Source organism: Macrobrachium rosenbergii, chromosome 4 (genome assembly GCF_040412425.1).
Source record: "Macrobrachium rosenbergii isolate ZJJX-2024 chromosome 4, ASM4041242v1, whole genome shotgun sequence".
Taxonomy (NCBI): domain Eukaryota; kingdom Metazoa; phylum Arthropoda; class Malacostraca; order Decapoda; family Palaemonidae; genus Macrobrachium; species Macrobrachium rosenbergii.
This window is the reverse complement of record NC_089744.1, coordinates 22,759,268-22,767,500: the sequence shown is the minus strand read 5'-3', so window position 1 is coordinate 22,767,500 and position 8,233 is coordinate 22,759,268. Positions and strand designations below refer to the sequence as shown.

General features: G+C 35.3%; 1 long non-coding RNA gene across 1 annotated transcript in view; it reads right to left on the bottom strand.

The window, feature by feature from the left end:
• LOC136831309 (uncharacterized) overlaps window positions 1-8,004 on the bottom strand; it is a 15,937-nt gene extending 7,933 nt beyond the window's left edge. The window contains exon 1 of the long non-coding RNA XR_010850835.1: window positions 7,865-8,004. This is a non-coding gene — a long non-coding RNA (uncharacterized lncRNA). The remainder of the gene's footprint in view (window positions 1-7,864) is intronic.
• Window positions 8,005-8,233: the final 229 nt, after the last annotated feature.

Sequence of the window (8,233 nt, the reverse complement as noted above, 5' to 3'; positions counted from 1 at the left end):
TGCAAAAATTCTTTTATCCATCTTCCTACTTTGTCAACAATGTTATGTTTTCTAATTTTTTTCGCTAATATATTATGATCTACCTTGTCAAAAGCTTTTGCAAAGTCTAGGTAAACCACATCTGTATCTTTTTCATTTATCATATTTTTATATATGCTTTCATGGTGGACTAACAGTTGGGTTTGTGTACTTTTTCCGGTACAAAACCATGTTGTCCTATATTGAACAATCTATTTTTCATTAAATGTTTCATTATATTTTTTTTCATTACCCTTTCATATACTTTCATAATATGAGATGTCAGACTCACAGGCCTATAATTACTTGCCTCTAGTCTTGAACCACTTTTGAAAGTAGGAGTAATATATGCTAATTTATGCTCATCATAAATCTTGCCTGTATCTATACTTTGCCTTAATAATATTGCTAGCGGCTTTGCGATTGAATGAACCACTTTCTTTAACAATATGGCAGGTACTCCATCTGGTCCTGCTGCTGATCCATTTTTAATTTCATTAATAGCCTGCACAATATCGGCTTCTGTAATATCTATATCTGATAAGTATTCAGTATTTTCATCTCTTATTTCTGTATCATTATCTTCATTGTCAATTCTAGGTGTAAATTCACTCTTATATCTTTCTGCTAATATGTTACATATTTCCTTTTTTCATTCGTTAATCGCCCTTCAATTCTTAGAGGGCCTATTTCTACTCTTATTTTATTCATCTTTTTGCATATGAATAAAAATTTTAGGGTTTTGCTTGATATTTTGTAGTGTCATTTCTTCTAGGTTCCATTTTTCATTTTCTTTTGATTGTATAATCTTTTGTTCTGCATTTTCTATCTTACTTTTTAGTTCCATCACTTTCCATGCATTCTTTTCTTTTGCAAGAGCTTTTTTCCACTTTCTAATTTTCTGGAACAAGATCCTTCTGTCTCTTGGAATTCGTGACTGATGCTTACTTTTTTTCTTCGGTATATATTTTTCCACTATTTCCTCTAATATTTTATATAATATATCAGTATTTACTTGTATATCATCACTTACAAATATGTTTTCCCATTCTTTGTTTAATTCTTCATTTATTTTTGACCAATTTATATTCTTACTATAGAAATTGTATTTTCCATATCCTTCCCATTTTTTCGTCTCTTGCTTTTCTTTGTTTTCGTATGTTCTGGAACGGACTGTTAGTTCTATGACATTATGGTCCGAAATACTCGTGTTATATACTATTATTTCTTTAACATAGTTCACCTCATTCACAAATACTAGGTCTAAAATATTATCCTTTCTTGTTGGTAGGTGATTTATTTGCTGAATGTTATGTTCTAGTAGCATATCTAATAGCTTTTCAAATTGCCTCTTATCTTCTGCACTACTATTGTTCTCTTTTATATATGTATAAATACAACCACAGTCTCCTATTCGTTCTTTCCATTCTACAAAAGGAAAGTTAAAGTCTCCGGTTAGGAGTATAGTCCAGTCCTTGTGATTTCTACATATTTCATCCAGTTTTTCAATTATTATGTCAAACTCTTTAGTATTAGGGGGTCTATATATTACAATGTTCACTAATTTTTCAGATTCAAATTCTACCGCTATTAATTCACATTCTGTGTTACTATATTTCTCACAGATTTTTCCTTGATTGGCATCTCTCCCATATATCGCGGTTCCCCCTTGATTTCTATTTTTTCTATCTGATCTATAAGTTTGGAAACCCTTTATCTGGTCATCATTACCAGTCTCTTGGGAATACCAGGTTTCACTTATATTCAATATTTCTATTTTTCATTTTGGGTTAGTTCTTCTAAGAACTCTATCTTTCTTTTTGAGTTACTCGTAAAAATTCTCTTTTTTTCAACTAAAAAGCTAAAGAGTATTTAAGACAAAATAGAGAGAGAGAGAGAGAGAGAGAGAGAGAGAGAGAGAGAGAGAGAGAGAGAGAGAGAGAGATTGGTAAAATTCTCTATTTTTCGACTAAAGAGCTAAAGAGTACTTATGACAAAATGGAGAGAGAGAGAGAGAGAGAGAGAGAGAGAGCGAGAAATTGGTAAAAATTCTCTATTTTTCAACTAAAGAGTATTTAAGACAAAATGAGAGAGAGAGAGAGAGAGAGAGAGAGAGAGAGAGAGAGAGAGAGAGAGAGAAATTGGTAAAAATTCTCTATTTTTCAACTAAAGAGTATTTAAGACAAAATGAGAGAGAGAGAGAGAGAGAGAGAGAGAGAGAGAGAGAGAGAGAGAGAGTAGGTAAAAATTCTCTATTTTTCGACTAAAGAGCTAATGAGTACTTATGACAAAATGAAAGAGAGAGAGAGAGAGAGAGAGAGAGAGAGAGAGAGAGAGAGAGAGAGAGAGAGAGAGAGAGGTTAAGATTCACTACAAGTGTTACTTCCCAAGAATGCTAAAAGGTAAGTTATGCCACATACGTACACTCGGCAAGAAAAGTGAAGATACAGTTTTCATTAGATTTCATTCATCGAATTCTAATTTTTTTCTTACAGAAAACACATAATCTCGGTAAATTTACTCTAGAATATGAAAATACAATGCAAATTACATCATATATGTTAAATCTGCAAAACAAAAACGTTAAGTTACTTAAAAACACCATGCATGTCCGAAGTAATCAGAATTTCTCAGATGACTTCGTTCATAGAGATCTAAAAGACAGTGTGTGGATATCTCGGTGCAGTACTGTTCATCAGAACGGCAATATTTACTCGTTTTCCGTTATGAACAGGCTTATTATTGCATCATCATACGAGGTAATGACAATTTCTTTAATTTTTACACATTCATGTTTGTATTTCACAGTGTTAAAAGTCAGCTGGAATTAATGGCAGTAAATGTTGTGACAGCTAGGGTAGGTTGGCCAAATCTATTTAAATCCGCAAGAGCGTTCTCTATGATGTGCGGGGCAGCACGGAGCTTCGGCGGGAAAACACAAGTAACTGGATGTTTCTTGACGTTGCCATAGTTTCTCTCTCTCTCTCTCTCTCTCTCTCTCTCTCTCTCTCTCTCTCTCTCTCTCTCTCTCTCTCTCTCTCTCTCTCTCCATTGCTAAAACATACTATACAAATATAGTATACCTCAAGCTCTAAAAGAAAAAAATAATGAAATGAGTAGCTCTACTTATAGGCCTAGGCTTACACAACAACTCTCTCTCTCTCTCTCTCTCTCTCTCTCTCTCTCTCTCTCTCTCTCTCTCTCTCTCTCTCTCTTTCTCAAAACATACTATACAAATATAGTATAGCTCAATATAAGAAAAAAAATAATAAGTAGCTCTACATATAGGCCTAGGTTTACACTACAGCAACTCACACTCTCTCTCTCTCTCTCTCTCTCTCTCTCTCTCTCTCTCTCTCTCTCTCTCTCTCTCTCTCTCTCTATCATAACATTGCATTCGTTCCTTCATCGTTCCCACACGTTTTTCGTTGGACATTGCTCAAATTTAACTCTCGATTTCATTATGGAAGATCGCATTTCCGATTATGCAAGCATTCCGTTCATTGTGGTGTCATAAATTCATTTGTGTAAGGTTACTTGGTAGGTTATGTCGAAAAATGTTTATTTTGCTCAGAACTGTCGCTGCAAATTACAACTTGAACGAATACTGTAAAGCTTACTACTGCACTTAAGTATCAATGATTTCAGAACCGTAGAATATGATTGAAAGTTATTGGAGGAGGTCAAGCAAAAAACAAACACAATAAGACTGAAGCTCTCCCCCTTTCTAAAGTTGCCAGATGTCGCATTATTGAGCAATATATGTCCGAAGATTTAAAAAAACTGTATCCTCACTTTCCTTGCCAAGTGTAGCCTACATAAATGCATGCATACGTGCATACATACAGACAAGCACGTGCGCATGCAAGCATACACACACACACACACTAAACCAACACCCCCAAAAGCTACATCGTAGCTACTTAGGCCTACAGTCCTTTTTATTTCCTTTCAAATACTGGTGGAGGAATACGGTCTTAACTCATTATTATTATTATTATTATTATTATTATTATTATTATTATTATTATTATTATTATTATTATTATTATTAATTAATTAATTAATGTGACCAAAAACTACAGTTCATATCATCGTTATATAAAGAAAAAAAAATGATTAATAAAAGCTTACAAGGCCTCAATAGGACATTTATCAGTAAATATTGATTAAAAATTAAATTATCAAAACTGCGCATTGCTTTAAGTCAGATATTCCAATTATATTCAATACAAACGTATTGTTTTCAACCAACAATCATTAAATAAACGACGCCGTGAATATAAAGTGAACCAGAAAAAATCGTAAGAAAACACTTATAATAACGTCACCAGAACCTATTAAGCGATGCAAGCGCATAACATTCTTCCTTGCTAGGCCTATGTTTATGTAGGCTATATGAGTCATTGACTGGCAATGATATCTCATTAAAACTGATAACATTTGAATGAACACCAGAAAAATTCATTAGAAAACGCTAATTACAATGAATTAAAGACCCATTAACGACAAAAGGTATAATATTACCCCTTGCTAGGCCTATGTTCATGTATATGAGTCACTGACTGCCAATAATGTCTCATTAACATAACACCGAAAACAATGACATTTCAACGTACGTCATAAAAAATCTCAATTTTAACATAGTTATTTTTATTTCAATGACAGCTGTAAATATTCCCTCGAAACTGTATTTTCTCAACATATGTAAACATTTTTTATCAGCTGTGATATACTTGCTGACGTAGGCCTATGCCGGTACTCATGAAAAAAATTCCGTATCCCCTTTCTTGCATGAGACTTCATAAGTTTAAAATATCTTCCTAAGGATTACTTCACCATTTTCCACGTCAGTCTAGTCACACTGGTTTACATGGCAAGGGAAATTACTATTGGTAGTGACTACATCAACAAATCTAAGCTTCTCGAGAAAGTAACCACTCGATTACCTTAAAACTTGCATAGTAGAGTACTATATTCACTGTACATATGTTACCATGTCCACCCCACTTCCCTATTTGCAATAGCTTTTACCCTACTATCGAAATGTAGTTCAATATTGCAAAGTTTCTGACAGACCAAGATGTCTGTGGGTATTTAGATTTAACCAAATCGGCTTGGATCAAGTTGGTTTTCTGAAAGTATGTTCAGATACCTATGGCTATAAAGATTTTTAAGCATGTCTAAAGACCGGTTTCAGAGCCCTTAATTGCTAAATATCGCAGTGACAATGATGCATTTATTGTTTTTCACAAAAGGAACCAACTGCGCCTGTCAACATGCCCATAGGACTTATCAATGTACCCTTATGTATACTTTTATCAAAACCTGTTGCTTTTCAGAGCCACCATTTTTACCATTTTTTGTGCAGACTGAGTAAGCAAGAATAACCGCACCTCCAAGACCTGTGTTTTATTCTCTTTCCTCCCAGCATTAAATCGTCCTGCATGGAATTAGGCGACAAGAGAGAACAAATCAAAACTGCTGCAATAATACATTATTTCCAATAAAAAATCAGAACCTGAGTCATACACGTGTGTGACAAATATACCCTGAAAGCCAACGGATTGATCAGTGTACCTAAACTAGGCCTACTAAGCAACAACAATTTACATAACACTAGAGCAATACCATGCCCAACAAGTAGGACAATCTGACAAGGTTTAATAATCAAAATATTCTTAAAATGTCATGCCTAACAAACTCGAATTTATTAGCCATTAAATGGTACCTGCTCTAAGTGATTAAGCAATTTTTATACTACATGACGGGCAGAAACATTCATTTAAGCAAACGCACTTGCACTTGAATAGAACCTAAAATCAAACCAATATATTACAGACAAGAAATTATATACAAATATACTCATTTAATGCTGGCTATAATACAAAGGGCTTGTTTCAAACTGATGTCAAGCGCTTTCCAAAAATACAATAGTCATTGTACAGCCCTTTCTCCAGAGGAGAAATGTTTAAGCCGTATGTTTAGGGCACAGAAAATTCGTTAATTTCTATTTTTCTTTTTCAAGTAAAAACACTTTTGCTTGCAAACCCCTAATCGGGAAAATCCAAGTTGCATTTAGAGGTGTCCCAGAGTTTCAACTCTCATTCTAATTCTCTGAAATAGCCAGCAATTCCAACCACTACCTCAAGAAGTACAGTAGACTTTCATGGATTTACATAATTTGGGTAGATACATTGCAACTGCAGGTATTCCTCCCCCACAGGAATCTGGAATTTTTAAATCACCAAAATGGTAATCTACGGAATACACCTTGGATTCCCAAAGTCAACTCAAGAGAAATGCGTGACACTATATAGTAACTGGTATCAACCAGGATAACTGAAGTTGATACTAGGCCTAGTTTATCTACCACGCAAATTGAGAGAGAGAGAGAGAGAGTTGAACTGAATATAGAATTTAGGCCAAAGGCCAAGGACTGGGACCTATGCGGTCATTCAGCGCTGAAATGGAAATTGACAGTAAAACGTGTGAAAGGTGTAACAGGAGGAAAACCTCAAAGCAGTTGCACTATGAATCAATTGTTAGGATAGGGTGGAAAGTAAGAGAAGAAAGAGAATAAGAAAGGAGGCACAGTAAAAGGAACGAAAGGAGTTGCAGCTAGGGGCTGAAGGCAAGCTGCAAAGAATCTTAAGTAATGCCTACAGTGCACCGCATGAAGTGCATTGACGGTACTACACCCCTATGGAGAGAGAGAGAGAGAGAGAGAGAGAGAGAGAGAGAGAGAGAGAGAGAGAGAGAGAGAGAGAGAGAGAGAGCGCAATTTTAACACCAAGGAAAACGTATTAAGCCATGTATGATAAATTCTAACGCAAAATTCAAAGATTTCATTCCAAATGCCTAACTCGCTTAGTACTAACTACAGGTGGGCGTGGCTACAGCTTCAAGCAGTCACAAACCGTTTTCAATGGACAAGCACAAGTTATTTTATTTTTAAATTAAAATGACCCCTCCGTGTGTAAAAAGCAAGCAAACCACATTATTGTCTAAATGCTTGAGAGAATGCATGAAGGCAAAAATATACACCAAACGAGGTAATGGTGGGTCTAGCCGCAACCTACTTTTCAGTCAAAATAACCTGCGCCTATGATCGTTTATGACCTACGAGGATTCAGTAACCCTAACTAAGAGTCACTGACTTTCCCCCTAAATTCGTTGGCCTTGCTCACAGTTCTTTGACCTAATTAACACAAAATTCATTGGCCCTACTTTCCACACAATTCATTAACCCTAATTCACTGGTCTTTTCACACAAATGATCCTAACCACACAATTCACAGACCATTCCACACACGATTTATTGACCTTTTTCAAACAAGATTCATTCACTCGTAACCACAATTGCTTGGCCCAAACCACACAAAATTCATTGACCCTACTTACAAAATATCTTTACTATTACAAATCACTGACGCTCCCACAAAATTCATTGACCCTACGCAAACGAAAAAGGTTAAGAACCTTCATAGCCTGAGGGCACAGCTAACCTGTTTCATATTAGACCTTTCAAAGACATAATCTGTACAGAGGCTTGGCCTAAACCTTTTGAATTTAGAAACTTCTGGTCATGACTGGAACAGCTCTCTCTTGATAAGGCATTCTAATAAAAGGTTCTATTGAAACAGCTTGAATTTACAAGGCAAAAAATAATAATTCAGCCTTAATTAATACCATTTCATTCAGCATTCAATGGTCTTGCACTTTTATGAAGTTGTTCACCAGTGACCAAACCCTAAAGCACAGAAAAAGCAAAGGATGGGACCCAGAATTACCCAAAATTGAAAAAAAAAAATAATAAATAATTACAAAAATCATAATTACTTACAGATTATATTAAGGACTTGATAATCCGGTCTTGGCAATAACAACAGAAGAAATTGATCAGAAACTTTCCAGCAAGAATAATTTGTCCCACCAAAAACCAAGAATATTTTTACAAAGTGTAGGCAACAATGGCTTCTTCAGAAATGGTACAGAACTACAGACAGGGATTTTCAGTGATTTCTCTTGGCCAATCAGACACCTCCACCAGACGTGTCTTCAGAAGCAGTACCTGTCGCCTTCTCTCATTGGCTGTAAATCTCGTGCTCTGGCTAAGATGCTTGTGAACTATTCATTCATTGGATGGAATCCTTTTACAAATAAATTTCCACACTCCCTGGTGAGACCAAAAGGCATTTTTCAAACGATAATT